Here is a 17884-nt window from a genome sequence, read left to right as displayed (position 1 = left end):
CTTTCATCTTTTGCCTTTTTTAAAATCCTTTTTTCTCTCTCTTTTTTGTTCTTCTGGAGGGCATTTGTCCAAAGTCATTTGCAGACACTGAACCCAAAATCCATAGCAAAGAGAGGAAGAACAAGGGAGAGAAAAAGATATTTAAACCATGTATAACGGGGACTGTATATGTTTTAAGCTGGTCACGGCTTATAGACAAAGCTGGCAGAGAAAGATGAGAAAGGAGAGATGCTGTGGTCGAGCCGTGGTAAAACGAGTTTGATGTTTAGAGGTTTCGCTTCCTATCTCTTGTGTCCTCAGCCACAGAGACCCCCCCCCCCCACAAAGTCTACCACTTAAAGAGCAGAGCAAGGCATAAAATGTGAACCAAATCAAACCTCCACGCAAACCTTTTCTCTCCTGAATGAAAAGAGTTGGAAGGGGGTATAATGGTAAATTATGGATCATTACAATCTGCAAAAATTACAGTTAATTGCTGCCACCTGCAATGGGCTTTGACCCACTATGGAATTTTTCCATCATAAAAAAGCCATTTGCCCGTACGATTTTTTGCTCTCTCACAGCCTCTTTCCTCTCTTTCATAAGCACAAATAAAAAGTGCCAGTTACATTAACACACACTTCCTGATTATGTGTGTTTTTACAGCTTTAAAAGAGAGCCCTATATCCCCCATAAAAATAGTTGCAATAACCCACATTCTGCTGTACATTTTCCTTTGATTTGAAGCCTGTATACTGTATACTTCCTAATGTTATACCATAATGTGTGAGCATACAAGGTAAATGCCCCAGGAGGAAAACAACTTTCTCTGTTATTGTGAGAGAATAGAAAGGACGATAAGGGCTTTCTGACAGGCAAAGACTGTCAGAAAGGATAAATAATGGATTTTTCAAGAGGAGTCTGGAAAGTGACTGAAAGAGTCAAGAGAAAAAAAAGTGGAACAATTAGTATGTTGTGAAGGGGATGGTCCTACTGACAACCATCCTTTCCACAGAAAACAAAAGCCACCACAAAACATTTAAAGGCCTGCTGTAAATCCATTATTTAATCTCTGCTATAACATAACTTAACCAATACAATCACCTTTTGCATGAATATTTGACAAACTGTACTCAAACCATAAGCAAGCATAATAGTTGTTTTTTGGATCCGAGAAATGGACACAATGACGCACATTAGAAAGTCACAACAACGGCTGCCAGAAATTACAACAATGGCACATAAGATATCTAAATAATCCCACTATTGTCCTTAATAGTCATCCTCTTGGAAATGGAAGAAAAGTAATTCAAAGGGATAAAAGACATTTTGACAAGGCGTTTGATGTTTTTCTTTTGTTTTTTTTTTAAGAAAAGAAAAGAGAACTCTGAGGGAGGAAGGAGGGTCTTACAAACAACTCTATCTTCTAATGGAATAAAAGAGAATCTCCCACTCTCTCTCAATCTGTTTCTACCCTTCTAGTAACTTAAAGTCTGGGGTGAGTTAGGGCTGGAGAGCTGCAGAGCTGAGGCTAATGCTGGATCTCCAGGTCCCTTTGAAATAGGATCAGCAGAGAGGAGAAACCACACTGACAAGCCCTTAGCTGCCATTTCATGGCAGGACTGAAAGAGGGGACTTTAGAAGAAAGAGGGAGAAAGACAGACAGACAGACAGACAGACAGACATACAGACAGAGGTGGAAACTAAAATAACTCATAGAGGTAGAGAAAATCAGATCTACAATATTACAAATAAAAATCAGCAAACATGCTATGTTTATTATGTACTTTTTGAGCCATTCAGAACATTGCAACACAAAGAAAGGCATAGACTTCATATCTGCGAGTTCAAAGTTGCCAGGCAGAGAATATGATCCTGATTGTAATCAAACTGGTCCCTTAAATAGCAGATAACCTCACATTCTACTGAAACCACCCCAAAGCAAGCAACATTCAGCCTAGGTGACTGATGTGCACGTGTCAAATATCAACTAATCTCACACAGCACACCTTAAGAATGAAATCTGTGTGCCGTCCCAATAGGCCAAGGGAGCAAAGGAGGTTGAAGTCAACCTGCTATTATACCATGGAGTTGGACAATGAAATCATGACAGTGCTGTAAAATTTAATGATGTGTCTTGCTATGTAGCCCGAATTTGTAATTAGGGTTAGGGTTACTAATTGATGGACAGTCAATAGCCATGGGATTTAGAGCAAATATAAGAGTAGCGAGAGGAGTCTGAAAATTGTATTATTTTTCAATCAGTAAAGGGATCATTCAGAATTGGTAACACCAATATTCGTTTAATCGTTGTTAAATTTGTTACAGAGGCAAGTAAGGCAAGTACGGACAAAGTTTGCTATTTCAAGTATTAAGTGTTTAAAAATGAAACTGAATATGCTCTTGAAAGGCAATCTGGAAGTCATGGAAAAGAAGTGTCATCTTTTACAGAGGAACTCTGACTCGATCTCAGCTAATTAAAATTCAATTAAAAGTATTTTGTTGTTTTTTATAGTGATAGAAAGTTATGGAGAAATTAGACCTTTACAGAAAATTGGATTAAAAGTTGTGAACTGGAAAATCTCTGGTCAATGCACCCTGACAAAAAACACATGTTGGTGAGTCATTAGGTACTTAACAAATCTCCCAACTTAAAACACATTGTAGTTCACAATGAAATTAGTAAGTAGCGGTTAGCAGGTATACGGCGATATTGTAGTCTATTGTCTGGACAATAGCAAAGGCAATGGTGTTCCATAATAGGTCTCAAATATGTTTCAACCCTTAAATGCATTTTATGAATACTGTAGCTCTCAACAGTAGCCCCTATAGTCCTACCATGACATGACTAGTTTGATTAGTGATGTACAAACATTTATTGAAGGAGGAATTTGTTTGGCTGCTGTATGATAACATGGATTAGTATGTCGTTAGCGCCCCAAAGCAAGGCATGTCCGCAAGCAATGGGAGATTTTGACTTGAAGCAGTTTTTAAGCAATGAGATAAGCTCTCTGCATCCTCAAATGTATTCTAAACTTTTTGTCCAACTCATTCTCCAAGTTGTTACACTTTTCTTGACCTAAGTTTCTTTTTTGGTAAGTTTGATTTGTCCTTGACCAACCCAAGTAGTTGTCCTAGTGTGACCACATAGCTTTCACTGTTATTGGTCATTAGGCTAATGGAGGAACAACCTAACAGGATTAGGTTGTGGGTCCTCAAAAAGACAGAGGAAGAGGAACAGAGAAGGATAAGGGCAGATGGGCAGGAGACTTGGGGGACACAGCATGTAACGGCCATTTCTCAAAGTTATCAGTCGCTATGGCTTAAGGGAGCACTTACAAATACCTAAAAGTGATTATGCTAATACAGGTCCTCACCAATATTCATAAGTGTTTATAGCTGTTGGAGTGAGTGCTTTAGAAGGAAGGAGGCTTGTCAGTATAGTGTCTCTTAAGATTGCCTTTAGCCATAACTGGTGTTAATGTGATTACTACTCTGTTTATGTCATTAGGGTATTCACAGTCAGGAATTGGACAGGGGTGAAGGGTGAAGCAGGAGAGGACATGATGAGGGAAAAGAGAGAGTGGATGTAGCCCAGTTCTTTTCTGAAGTCCCTTTCTTCTAAATGACTTTCAGCTGTATTTACATACATTTTTAGTTAGTTGTTTATTAGCAGTTTTAGAGATAATTCAAATAATACATGCATTAAAAATTATCATCATATGAAAGCTGACTCATCTTGCAAACTTGTCACTTTGACCTTAATTCTTACCGACTCTATCTCTGTACCTTAGTCAGTTTCCCTGCAACACAACCAGGCTCATACTCTTGCTTCTTTGACTTGGGCAGGGCTTACTGTGGTCTGCAGAGCACCTGGACACTTGGAAGAAACTTAATTGCAAGAAATGCTGCTTTATAAACAGAAAACAAGCCAATACTTGAGGGTGTTGGAATTATTAGCTGATGGGTGATTCACAAGATGAAAAGTAGAAAACATAGAGGTTGCAAGCAAAAATAAAAAGGTGGGTTGTGTAAGGGTTGAAGAGGAAATGCTTGTTTTGGCAAGAAAATGCTAAAAAGGGAAAGCAAACATTTCAAGATAAAGATCCATTGTACATTTAGGAAGGGGGGTTCAATGCTCTCTTTTAAAAGAAACCTACTGGCTGTTGGCTTTGTCTTACCTTTTCTTTCTCCATCTCATTCACCTGAGAGTAGATAAGAGCAACTGTGGAAATAAGGAGTTGCTCTGAGCTACTAGTAAACTATCATAGACACACTATAGACTATAGACTAATTTGTGTGAGCATGCTGGATAACACAGCATATTTCTATTATAAGGATACGCTGTGGAACGTTCTTTTATGCTGCTCATGCACACACAGTGTTAGGTAGCCACATGGCATTTTCAATAAATGTACGTGGGTGAGTGTGTGTGTGAATTTAAATTTATAACAGCGCTTGCCAGAATCATTTCAAAATTAGCATAGCTCCACACTCTCTGATTCCCTGCGTGACCTTAATCTCTTTGATATTTTCTCGGTTGAACTGAGTTTGAACTGACCAAGCAACCTAACCATCTATCCCTGCATCCATCTCTCTTCTTCCCCTTCATCTATTGCTCTATCCATCCTTGTCGACCAAACCAGGTTGAGCAGCTTCATGCCTGGGTGCGGTTCAGGTCCAAAAGACCTTTCCCACAAGCAGAGCCAGTTATGTCTCTGATGCAGATCATTATTTGCCCTCTGCTTACCAGCGTTGCTGGAAGGCCAGACACTATTGTTTCTCATGCTGGCTCTAATAGTACAGAGAATAGACCTGTAGGCTTTTTAGCTGAACCAGTTGAATTAAACGGACTGTCACCTATAGAAGCATCCACAGAAATAATTTGTCAAGCTGGTAGTTACTTTGCAGGATCAAAAAACCATCGAAAAAAAGCCAACACTCAGTGGATGTGGAATTTAATAAAATAGAGAAATCAAAGAAACTGCAAAGTGTAGCTCTCCACTTTAAACACACATATACTGGTACCTAAGGAGACACAAACAAGTAATATTATTTTGGGATTTGGAAAATATCCCAGATGGGCAAGAAGTCTTCAGACGCTTCAGAGGGGAAATGTGAAAGCCTCCTGTCAAAGAAAAGATATGTCTCAATAACCTTCAGCTTCGATGGAGGAGAGCAGAGTGAAATACGCTAATGAAGAGTAAATATTAATTTAATCTAAATAAATGGAGTAAACACAAAACATTAAAATTAAAATTCAGCCATCTTTAGCCTCTTTAATATAAAAAGGTCCAACAAGATTCAGATAAGTGTGTCATCCCTGTTTGAAACGCTATGACAAGATAGCCTCCGCACGACATGAACCCAGCAGCCTGAGCTTTCCTATCTCTGCATAGCTCAGCTTATGACAGGCTGCCATCCCTGCAGAACGGATGGAGGGGGACCAGGGAGGTCGGCTAGCTGCACATTTCTGCATAAATCTCCAGATAGATAGCATCAGGAGAAGAGAAACAGGGGAGGGAGGCCGGCAAGCAGTGAAGGATGATAAGGCCCCTGGGGCAGGGCATTCGAGACTGTCAAAACCGTTTCTTCGGCGGCGATTGGACGAGTGGAGCGCGTTATTAGCCTGCATACCATTTGCCGGGATGCGATTTGGCTTCACCGGAGCATACAGCGCCCTGTATCTGACCTCTCCTCTTTCCTTCCCCTTGACATGTGGACAGATGGACAGAGCATCTCAAACATCATACGAAAAGACTAGAGATCTGAATTTGGCCCTCTGCTTTGATCATTCCTTAGCAATATGAGACACAAAGTGAAACTATTAGGATGATTAAGAAATTATCTTAAAATTATCAAAGAAAGTCTGAAGCAAGAAAGGTAGAATTTACAAAATTCTAGCAAACAATTTTGGCATTAGAAGACAAACCCTTCATTTTGTCATTACAAGGAAATTGAAAAGTTCAGAATAAAAAAAACAACAGCACATATTTTTCTCTATTTGAAGCTAATCAACAACAGCAAGAGTACAAGTGGATAGTGCCTTGGAAAAGGATTGATTTTCCTTAAACTTCTACACATACTATAATATTTCACAAACTACAATATAGTTTTAAAACGTTTATTATAAAATACTTGAATATTATTACAGAAATTAAATGAGAATGATCAATTACAGTAAAAAATGTGAAACTTGTGGTGAACCTGTGTGTTTAGCTTCTCTGAGTCGGAAGTTTTGCTGAAACTACAGCTGCAAGTCTTTCAGAGTACATCCCTACCAGCTTTTTGCTTCCACAAACTGAAAGTTTTGCCATTTCATAGAGCAAAAATGCTGAATTACTTAGATGGTTATAAAAGAAAGAAGAGTGAGGAGTGCAGGAATAACAGAGTGGGACAAAGGAGATGACAAAGGAAGAGCTGGTAATAGAGGGTTACTCTGATTCCTTGAACTGCAGACTCTAACATGCAGACGGAGAATCTGTGAGCTGATGGAGGGCCTGACTTTTACACAGAATCTCACACTTTATGGCACACAGACACAGCAAGAGTATGTCTGAACTAGGTTAAGAATAATCCCTTCCTCTCACTAGCTGTTCCTTATGTAGCTATTCCCTTCCCCTCCTTTCATTACAGAATTGCTGTCGCAATATGATGAAAGGACTGAGGGGGTAAAAACAAAGCTGCACAATCATGTATGGTTGCACCTGAATCAGTTTACATGAAGTTTATTTGTTGGATTTAACAAAGCATAAGAAAAAAATATGCATTTTTTTTCTCATCTAGTTCAACACACTCAAATGTAGTACATTTGATCCTGAAAAAGGCAACTCATTTATATCCAAACTATTATACAGTCACTTCAGCTGATGCAATGATCCAAGTTGTTAAGGTATATCTCAGGGAGACAAACTGATTGGATGAAGTTGTTTGCGTGGCTTTTAGAAAAAAAAAGTGTTTAACTGTTATTCTCAAGCCAAAAAGGCCTATTGCCAGGGCAATGTATGATAAAAGTGATCTTATCTTCTCTTTCTAAATGAGCAAAGGAAATAAATAAACTCATTAGTCGAGTTTATTCAATTCTGTTTCTTAACTTTGGGATAGGTACTCTGTCACTGCAGATTACAATTACAAAGAAAGACATGATAAACTACGATAAGACAAGTCTACTGTATTTAACAAGTTAAAGGTTTCGGACGTAATCAAAGTACTGATAAAGAACCATTTCCACGTCCAGAGGTTACAGTGGAAAGTAAAAGTAAACCTGTAAACAAGTCACAGAATTTCTGGCTAACACTAACTGAGCAGTTTGTTCCTGAATATGCTCACTTTTGCCCCAGAAGCTCTCAACCGTGGCCATCATGGAGATGCCAGAGAACAAGGGCTGTTTTTGAAAGATGCTGTTATTTTTCTCTGTTTCCCTCCACCTCGGGGTGTAAGGACCAGGGCACGTGAGCTCGGGCCAACCATAGCATCTCGTTATGCATCGGAGCCTTAAGGCATTGTGGAGGGACATGGCCCTTTGAACAAGGAAGACCAGTGTTAGAGTGTACCAAGGTCCCAGAGCTCTGGTGGCTGAGGGTTTAACACGCGTCAAATCTGGAGTGTGTGACTGTGCACACGGTGGTCGAGTGGTTAAGGAAGTATGAACAGCCAGCCTTTAGGTCCAGGGATGTTTAGGGGTCAGATAAAGCTCAGAACATGAAGACTGTAAAAGCCAGAAAGCGACACTGTCACAAGTTCATAGTAATTTTATTCTTTGCTTTTCTGTAGTAAGCTTCTTGAACGACAACACAGCCACAAACTGTGAGACCTTAGCGCTACAATCCACCACCACCCATTGATTCAACCCTCCATGCCTGGCTCTATTATTAATTCATCGAGGAGCAAACTGCACTGTGCCAAATACAAATTAAAATTGCAAAATGGCCTCCTGTTCAGCCCAGTACAACCCTCCTCAATGCGATAACAGAATCAGGAAGAGATGTGGCTGAGAAAGGAAGTGGTCAAACAGCCAAAGTGGCTTGCATATGCTTCCTTCTCTTACTCTCCATCCACAAAATTGACAGTAAAGTTGTTGGGATTTATGAGGTCTGATAACCCAGCAGGGTCACACTTGTCTCACAAGCTTCTTTGGACAAAAACTGGTTGGCAAACGAAATAAGTCCCAATGGGCTTGCATATTACAGTGTAGAATAATCCTTCACAATGTCACAAGCTTGTACTGAACATGCTTGTAAAGACAGTATGATTTAAAACCTTGGGCTCGAAGACTCAAAATATTCATGTCTCTTACCAAGTACATTTTTTTCATGTTATAACAACAAACTTCAATTTGTTTTGTATTTCGATAGATTAACTCAAATTAATTCATTGTGCAATTAGAGAAAAACAGATATCTACATTTTTCCAATAAATACAAATGTAAGCTTTCTAGTGTAAATTTGTACTTCGTACCAATTCTTTGTAAAAAGCCCCTTTTACTACAATTATAGCTGCTATTCCTTTGAAGCATGTCTCCACCAGCTTTGCTCAATTAGAGAAAAGATTTTGCTCTGTTTTGCAAATCATTCAAACTCTATTAGATTAGATACAGTAAAGAGCATATGTGAACATACATTTCCAAGTCTGGCCCCTACATGAATATTTAATTATAGCCACTGCATTCTATGTCCAGTTGTACATGCAGGAACGTTGTTCTGTCTAAAGATGAACCCAAGCCCAGTCTCTAGTATTTTGCATTCTTGTTTTGTTTTCCTTGGGTTGTGTTGTATTGAGCTCCATTAATCTTATTATCAACCATGACCAGCTTCTTTCTCCATGTGGAAAAAAAAAACATGGTATTATGCTGCCAACACCATGCTTTACCGTGGGATTGGTGTGTTTACAGTGTTACTTTGTTGTTACATATAAAGTTTGACATGAAGGCCAAACGATTTAGATCCAGAAAAAGACTTGTGTTCACACTCTTGCTGTGTCCCCTCAACGTGTTGGGTGGAACCAGCAAAGAGGATATCTAATTGCTTTCTTTCTACAGATCATAATTTTCCAATTCTTTTACTGAGCTCGGGTTTTGGGAGAACTTCACACTAAAAATACTCCCAAATTATAACAAAGTTGTGTTTGTTGATTGGTGAAAAAAGTCAAACATTTTTGGTGGGAATAATTATGCAAGGCAGTGCTGCATTTACCATCTGCAACACTCTGTTGAATAGATAAGCCTAATACAAGGTAGTGGCAGGCCACACGGGTGAAGTTACTCACCTCCAAGTAACTCCTACTGTATAACTGATGAAGTATGTTCTGATAAGGTTTTATAGCAGTAAAAAATATGGTTAAAATAGGATAAACACATTAGACTGTTTTTCAATTTGCTAAAAACAGAGATTTCTGCTTATTCTCCAAGGATTTGTGTTAGAAGCATACATAGGTCCAAGCAGTAAGAGTGTGGGATATTAATTAAGATATCCAACCTGCAGGTTTTGCTATGCACAGCTGTAAAGCATAAATCAGTCTTTTAACAAGGCCAGGGCCTTAAGATCTCAAACCGTGTTGGAAAGCAACCAGCTCAACCATGCCAAAAATCTGTCTGAGTTCAGAGCTCCTATAGATTACTACATTTATCGAGGGGGGGCTATAGGAAACTACCCGAGGGTAGAAAGAGAGGGCAGGGAGGGCAAAGCAGAGGGGCACAAAAAAAGAGTGCCAAAAAAGGGGACAAGACCATATACCTATATGGGTCATCAGGTTTACGAAGGCACATGTGGTGCGCGTACATGTTTGCTGCCGACAGGTAAATTTGCTGCAATAAATTCTTCTCAGTTTCTATAATGGTTCTGTATTAAAAGCCAAATGAAATCCTATCTCATAACAGAGAGGAAACTGAGACAGATGACAAACCTATACAAAATCTCCAGCAAAGGGCTAGTAATCACACATTTCATACAATGCAAACGCAACCTTTTTGAGGGATGCCAAAATGAACTTTCAGACCTTAAAGTTGATGAGCAGGACATGTGAAGAAAGGCTGAGTGCCAATGGTGACAGAAGAATTTATTCACAGACAGCTGCAGGACAGGACACACTTGAGAACAAGCTGACTGACTGGGCGTGTGCACCTCTAAGCCATCGTTTCTTCAGAAAAAAAAGTTACAGACTCCAAAATTCCACAGCAGTGAATGTCAAGACACAGCTAATCGGCAAATATGATGCTAATGTAGATGTTTACACTTTGCAGGGCTGTACCCATACAATCAAACTAAAAACAATTAAATGTATTTATTTAATGTTTTCATATATACTAAAATTACTCACACTGGGGAAGAAACCAGTTACAGAGCAGTAAACACATACGCTTGTTGAAATGGCTTAGTGTGAATTAATGATCAGAGGATGGATTGTTTTCTGAAGCTTCTCCAATTGAGATTTAGGAACCAGATGTTTGTGGCTCTGTTCTACAGTCTACTGCAAAAAAAACAGTAGAGCAAAAAAGAGAAGGGAAGCAGCAGCAGTATCCCAAATTCAAGCTACACACAGATTCCTAATATGTATATCTCCAAAAGGTATTCTTTCCTGCTCTTGTTTTTGTCCATGATCGTGTCAAAATATGCAGCCCTGGCAGGAATGTGACTCCCCTCACTGTCAACATGAACTCAGCTTCTCAGGATCCACCCTGTCCTTTTAAGAGGGACTGACAACCCCTGCCTGACACAGGGGTCACAGGGGCAGCAAACCAAGAGGACTGCTTGTGCTGCATTCTGAGAAATTAACTGTGTTTGCACAAGGTCAAACTGTACGTGGCCTTATGTGCTCATTCCATTCATGTTCTGCAGATATGGTTTAGACCTACGGAAAATCATCGGAGAGATCAAAGTGCTCTGAGGGCATCCAAGCAACCAATCTGATATCAGGACTCTCACCAGCATAGCGGGCTCATTTCAGCTTAGCGGACTGTTGTGCTGCAACTAGGTCGATGCACTTATTTCTTTATAAGAGTAACGACCCTTCAAGTGACATCTGGTCTCCCAGGGTTCGCAGCAGTGCATTTCAGTGAAATGGCTGGTTTGAAATCAGGACAATTTTAATTAGCTTAATGGCCACAAAAAAACCTGTTTTAAAAACATTTACCTCCTTGTATTCACGTATGGGTGATAGACCAGTCTATTTGAGGACCTCAAGTCATGCACTATGAAACTGTGGACTGTTATTGTTTTTTATCTCTACCAAGGAAAATATAGCTACATTTCGGTGCTACTGAGATTGGCAAAAAGGTAAAAGTAAAACCAAATATATGGGTACAGCCATTGCTTTGCTATAGAACCTTCTTTGAAAGGTTTTCCTCCGGAATTCTGTATCTAGTTCCACCCATATTTCCCTCTGCCAGCATCCCACACCATGATGATACCACTACCATGTTTCTTTACTTGGTATATATTTTTTTTAAATGGCTTTTTTCGTTATTCTAGCATAAAGCCCAGATTTGTGAAGTGCTTGACCTTCCTCTTTAGTTATCATGGGCCTCTTAGCTGCTTGTCTTAATGATGCTTCTCTCAAACCGGTAAAACCGTCACAAAACAACTGTCAATATACTGATATCAAATTACCGAGTGGTGTGCTCTGTTTTCACGTCAGAACACCTCTCTGGCCCAATAATTGTACCAATATTTCTTTAGTGGCATAATAGTAAACAAACGCTATGAATACATTCAACTTGTTTTGTTTTCATAATAATGCTCTCCTTGTCCAGCCTGTCAGTTTAATTATACGCTAAGGTAGGTATGATGTGCTTCAAACTCAATTTTTTTTTATGATGGATTAAACAGTACTCATTTAAATGTTCAACACTTAGGATACAGTTTAGATAATCTCACCTTTACCCATCTGCGATAATGCACTAATTTGTGTTGGCATGTCAGAAATGATCTCAATATAATACATAATCTGTGTCTGTAAAAGTAAATAATGCAAAGAAAGTTCAAAAGTATTGATACTTAAGGAAGATACAATACTGTATCTTTAAATTAGTTTCAACAACAATAAGTGCATTACAAAATAAAAGTTTGCATCTAATGGATGTTGCCCATTGTTACTTTTCACCTTTATTATCTTTACTAAAATCAGGGGAATAGTCCATGAAAGCTGAAGTAAATAGCAGTACACAGAAGTGAATATGCAGAAGAGAGAAGGCGTTAGCTAAAGGGTGTCAAGAATGGTATTTAAAACCGTAAAAAGAAAAGGGACAAAACAAAAAAGTGGTGGACAGCTTCACAGTGCAGGAGACCATTCTAGATTACATTAGTGGCAGCTGCTCCCATTGTTTAGCTTTATAGCCTGGCCTCAAGAAAAAGCTGCTAAAATTTCATTTAATCTGCTGCTGAAACTCAAGTGTCAGTCAACCACTTAAACAAGAGGAGACTAAAAGCACTGAGCTCATATAACTAAGGCAAAATAATGCTAATAATATCTCTCTCTGTAGCAGCTCAAGCAGATATTTGGTGTAACCGAAGAGGGCTCGCCATTCTTGCCAGTGCATGGGAACCTACCCTGCTTTCAGAGTCCAGGGAAGGTCTCTAATGGTGGGTGAACTACTCAGATCCCATCCTCCTTCTCTCCCCCCTCTATCCTTACCTCCTGTTCATCCAGTTAATTTATTAGCACTAGTTTAAAAGCTGAAAACCATGCATGTTTATAAAAATAACAAAGTAATAGTTAAAACAATTGCATTTGCACTTTAAAAGCAGTAAGAATGCTCTAAGCTGAATGTTAAATACTGAACTGTCAGCTGATTGACTAAGGCAGCTACACTAAAAAAGTCACACTTATTATACAGTATAAATTATATCAAAATTGAGTAGAGCTGAAAAAAAATCCAATACTGGTATTGAAAAAGCAATAATGGAAATATTTAGAAATTGGTGAAGTGCAGAAGAACCAGGCCAAATGGAGGAAGTGAAGAAGGGGCATATCTTTTAAACCTTTAACCACTATAAAGTTAAGAAGTAACATTAAACGAGTAGATAGATGTCTGCTATTTTCAGGGAGGGTCTCCGTTTTGGACAACCTGTGCCCAGCAGAAGCTGTCCCTGCTAATGGCCTTGATTTTAGCAACTGATGAATGAAATTAAATTAAATTCGGAATGTTATTACGGTAGTGATAGAGAACAAGCAAGTGATATTAAAAGAGCAACAGCTATAGAGGTAGCTGGTTGCTCTGCTAATATTGCGGAGTTGAAAAAAAATTGTGGCAACATTAAATGTTGTCTAAGTCTAAGGCGTTTGTAAAGGTCAATGATAACAAACACTGCTAGGGACCAGTTGTAACAGAAACAAGAGATTGCCAAAGGTTCCTAGGTTCACACTGAATGCGTGAACTGGCAACTGGCTGTTTACGCAATACAAAGGGTTTGTTGCATATTTGCAGCAATAAGCATCAAGGGCTTAAATACTTGCAGTAAGTTTTATGAGTCACCAAATTCATAATAAACATAAATCTTAAGATTTAAATATTTTTATAAATGCCATAACAAAAAATAAAATTAAATAAATGTCCTAAAGCATTAGCATAGCAAAAAAAAGCCCAACCACACTATTTGAGGGCAGCACTGGCTGACAGAAAGGAGCCCCACCTATAGAGGTTAGGACCAGTATCTGTACTGATCTCACACAGCAGCATGTCCACATTATTTTATTCAGATTACCTAAGGAGAGGGTCAGGTGGTACAAATACTGAAGCTCGAGGAAAAAATGGGCAACAGAGGGTGCAAGGAACTCCTTCTCTTTAACCTGTGGGGTGGGAAAACTAAAGAAGAAGGTAAAAGTGTGTAACAAAAGTAATTTCCCTCTATGATTATTAAAGTATTTCTGATTCCGATTCCGATTCTGAAAAGAACAGATCAAAGCGCCATGCCTGCAAATAGTAGCAGGTCATTAGGTCAAGAACAGTCAGAGTGGGATAGATCATTGATAGAAAAGTAAACCGGTGACTTTCTCTTCCATTGAAGCAGGTTACAGTTTTCATTAATTCAAGATCAGCCCTATCTGAAAAGACTGGCGTCTCAGTGAGAGAATCATAATACAATTTAATTGAAATCCATAATGAATGGCAAGATGAATAGCTGTAAAAGACAAAATAAAAATGATACCTGTGTGACACTTATACAAACTGCATTATTGAAGTATATGCAACAAGAGCATAAAGGCTTTTGTTATATTTGACTCAGTGTTATTTTATAAAAACATAAATGCTGGGAGCTATGAATATTTAACATAATAGTCAGTTATGCTTGAAGTCTTGTAAGGTTCATCTTATTTGGCATGGGCTATTATGAGCTATAATCTAGTGTCAAAATATTGTTTCAAAGAAAAGATTTAATAAAGGATATCATCAATTTCATTTGAAGGTTGATAGCAGCAATAAAACAATTAAAATAACAAATATTAATTAGCACAGTTATACCAATGGTATATATCCAATAGATTATACTGATATGGTGGTATAGAGACAAGCAAAAATGCACATATGGTAAATCTTGTATCAGTTATCCGAGTAGGCGTATTGTGTAGAACAATATACTTTGCCATTGTGCTTTTACAGAGTTACACAAGTATAAGAGAAGAAGCAAACATTAGCTGTGCAATAATCTTTTCTCTTTTCTTCCTGAAATATTTCCAGTCAACTAAATTTCTATTAAAATAAAACAATTGTCCCTTTCTATCAAGATGCAGCGACAGTTGTTCTTTTCAGCCAAAACAAAAAAACTTGTCACTTCAATACTTTTTAAGCATTTCCTTAGAAGCACTTAATAAATTTGAAAGTTATGCATTAAAATGTACGTAGTTTTGACATGCTAATGGTTAAAAGTTTTGTTTTGTTCACCTTGTTTCAAACAACAAACATTGGTCCAGTAATGGCCACTGGAATATTTTTACATTAAAAACATTTTAGATTTTATAAAAGATATGATCAACCAATAGAGGAGAGGCCAATGTTAACAAGGTGTACCTTTGACAATAAAGAAGCAAGGTAATAGGTTATGCTGCCAGAGTATTATAAGCGTTATCTCAACTTAATTTTCCTTCTACTGAATCTGGCCATAAACATCCAGTTTAAACAAAAATACCTCAAAATAACACAAACCGCTGTTCTTAGAGAAAATAATAATAACTAATTAATAAGAATAGTTTACTAGAAATTGTGGCTCAGAAATGCTAATGAGGATTCACCCTTAACACTTCTATGGATAAAGAAGATTGCTTAAAAAGAAAATACAAAAAACACAAACAAAATGATCAAGGGAAGCAACATACGTGAAAATAAGTGCTAATAAAGTCATAGAAAGCAGTAGAAGGGGTGTAGAGGGGGATGCATGAGGGCAAATTAACCTTTTTAATTGGAGAGCAGTAGCCCTCTTTGGACCCAGCAGTTGGAACTGGAGTGCTGACAGATGATGAGAAGGAAATGGCAGACCTATTACAGGCAATCTGGCCCTACAACTTGGCAGCAACTGCAGTATGAGAGCCTAGGGATGACGGGGCATGTCCAGCATGGAAATCTCTCCCTGCCAGAGCACAAGCTGGCAAGAGACATGCTTGCTTCAATAAAGATATAAATAAAGAACAGTTATCTTGGCACTTTGAACTGTGAGGGTAAAGGGTTGTCATACACGACTTTGGTTTCTTGTGTGATAACAAAATACCACCTGGTCAAGAAAAAGGAGAAACGTTTTCCTCTAATGAAAGGAAGTGAGAACCAGTCTGACGGGTCTGAGGGGAGGGCCGCAGAGGGAGATGGTGGGAGGACAATTGTGTTTGATTGGGAGTTTGGGATCTCACTGAAAAATTCCCACACCAATTGAGTTAACCGGTCTTCGTACTCATGCGCACAAGACCTCAAATTGTCCCGCTTGCGCTTGCAAAGAGGCCTGATGGAAAAGAAAAACACAGGGCAAGATAACTTCCTGTCTTTTTGTCTGTGCGTCTGGATGTGAGAGCTGTGTTTATGTCTAAGGAAACAAGGAAAAACAAACATCAAGGTCATAAAAGCTGGAGTCTATCCAAGCAATAGAAAGCTGCTTCTTAACACGACTGCAGGCCTACTTAAACCTTTAGAATCCCCAGGGGGTGGGAGCACAGGATTTATACACAGCTCGTAAGAAGGCTTTGGTTGTGATTACCTGAACCATTACACTCTATCAGATAGTCCCCTAACTCAAGAGCTATTAATGGACATCACAGAATCTGAATTCATCGATCACCTCAAATAAAACATACATAAGAGTGTCACAGAAGACTCACCTTGTACTAGAAAAAACAGATTTTCATTTTGATCATCCCACAAGAATGACCCAAATGTTTAACCTTTTCTAGCCTTATACCCCAAGTACAACAGGTCCCAAGAAAAACAACACTCTTCAGAGAGGGTGCAGTGAGTCAAAGTTATACATGTTTGGTTCCCGTGAGGTGTTTAAAATTAAGTCGGAGCAGCACAGAGGTGTAAAAAGCAACTTAAAAAGCAACGGTTTAGCAGATAATGTGAAGGCTGAATGGAGAGCAGCAAGTTGGTGTTTATCCTTTGAGCTTCTACAACCCTGTTGTTCTTGCAGCATACTTGCATAATCTTACAGTTATGGATCTAAATTCTGTAGAGAATAGATACTGACGCTGCTATTTGAGTAAACCCAGCTGTGATTACCGCGCTAATCCCTCATCTAAGGTGTTAAGACAGTTTACAGTGTTGATTCTGTCTTTTCTGCAAAACAACAAAGTTAAAGTCAATGTAGAAATTAATCTAAAACTAACTATTAGCAGGTCAGAGCTGTACACAAACCAGATCAGGAAAATTGGGCATAAATCTCTACAAAAAGGTCAACCAACAGTAGGATTCAGGGTAAACCTTTTTGATGTTATGCATCCTTTTCTTGGTCATAGACCGACGGTGTCCCTGCTTTATCATTCATTGTCTCGCCGTCCAGCTGACTGTTAAAATAAACATAATCCTGATGCGTTCTCTTCGATGCTGACCTCATTAGGCAGACATCCATGGACATCTCTAGGTCATCTCCATAAGACAAAGCACGACAACCTTCCCCTGTTTCCCTCTGTTAGTTCATCCTTCTATCCTCAAATTCCCCTCTTTTCCCTCTCTGTGTCCATCTGCCTTGAATTATGTATTCTAATGCATTTAGTGCAAAACACAAAGTGGGAGACCACACTAGACTGCTTTTAGTCATGTCAAGCATAGACAACCAAGGGACACCCAGGAAGTCTTAACCCATCCCATCTATGCACATGTGTATACATTTAGTTGTTATCTATAAGTCTGAATCTCATGCATTCAACTCTCACTCAGAGATTTCTCCATCACTCTCCCTCCCCTTTGTATTTGCCTCTGTCCATAACACAGTCACACACGTACACCAGACACATGGCCGGAGAGAGCAGACTGCCATCTGGGAGTAGTGGCCGGCTTTGTCTGGGGGGTAGGTGGGGGTAAAAGTGCCAACAAGACCCCCTCCTTATAATACACGCACACACACATAAACTATATTCCCAGCCTTACATATCAACCCCCCAACATCATCCCCACCCAACTGCTCTAAGTGTGAGAGCTCTTCTCATACAATCTGCACATATACATATGCAAATTAGCAGGGGGCATTATAAAAACAGCCATCTTCTCAGACACACAAATGTAAAAAAGCAAGCTCTTCAGTTGGCACCAAAGTAGCCATGCAGTGTATTGATAGGAAAAAGAAAAACACATTTCTCAGAAAAGGAGGTACAGCAAATAGGATTGGAGAAAAGTAAAAAGATAAATAGAAGAGGAAGAAAAACCTTCCCTAGAAATAATAAAGAAATCTTAGCATGTGTGAAATACATGCAAATAGGATTGCATCCATTTACATGA

General features: G+C 38.9%; 1 protein-coding gene across 1 annotated transcript in view; it reads right to left on the bottom strand.

Moving 5' to 3' along the window:
• LOC119787076 (B-cell lymphoma/leukemia 11A-like) overlaps window positions 1–17884 on the bottom strand; it is a 45431-nt gene that overhangs the window by 6615 nt on the left and 20932 nt on the right. The gene's annotated exons all lie outside the window — the stretch shown is intronic.

Source organism: Cyprinodon tularosa, unplaced genomic scaffold, assembly GCF_016077235.1.
Source record: "Cyprinodon tularosa strain WSP-4 unplaced genomic scaffold, ASM1607723v1 ctg287, whole genome shotgun sequence".
In the NCBI taxonomy this organism is placed as follows: domain Eukaryota; kingdom Metazoa; phylum Chordata; class Actinopteri; order Cyprinodontiformes; family Cyprinodontidae; genus Cyprinodon; species Cyprinodon tularosa.
This window is presented reverse-complemented; position numbering and strand designations above follow the sequence as displayed.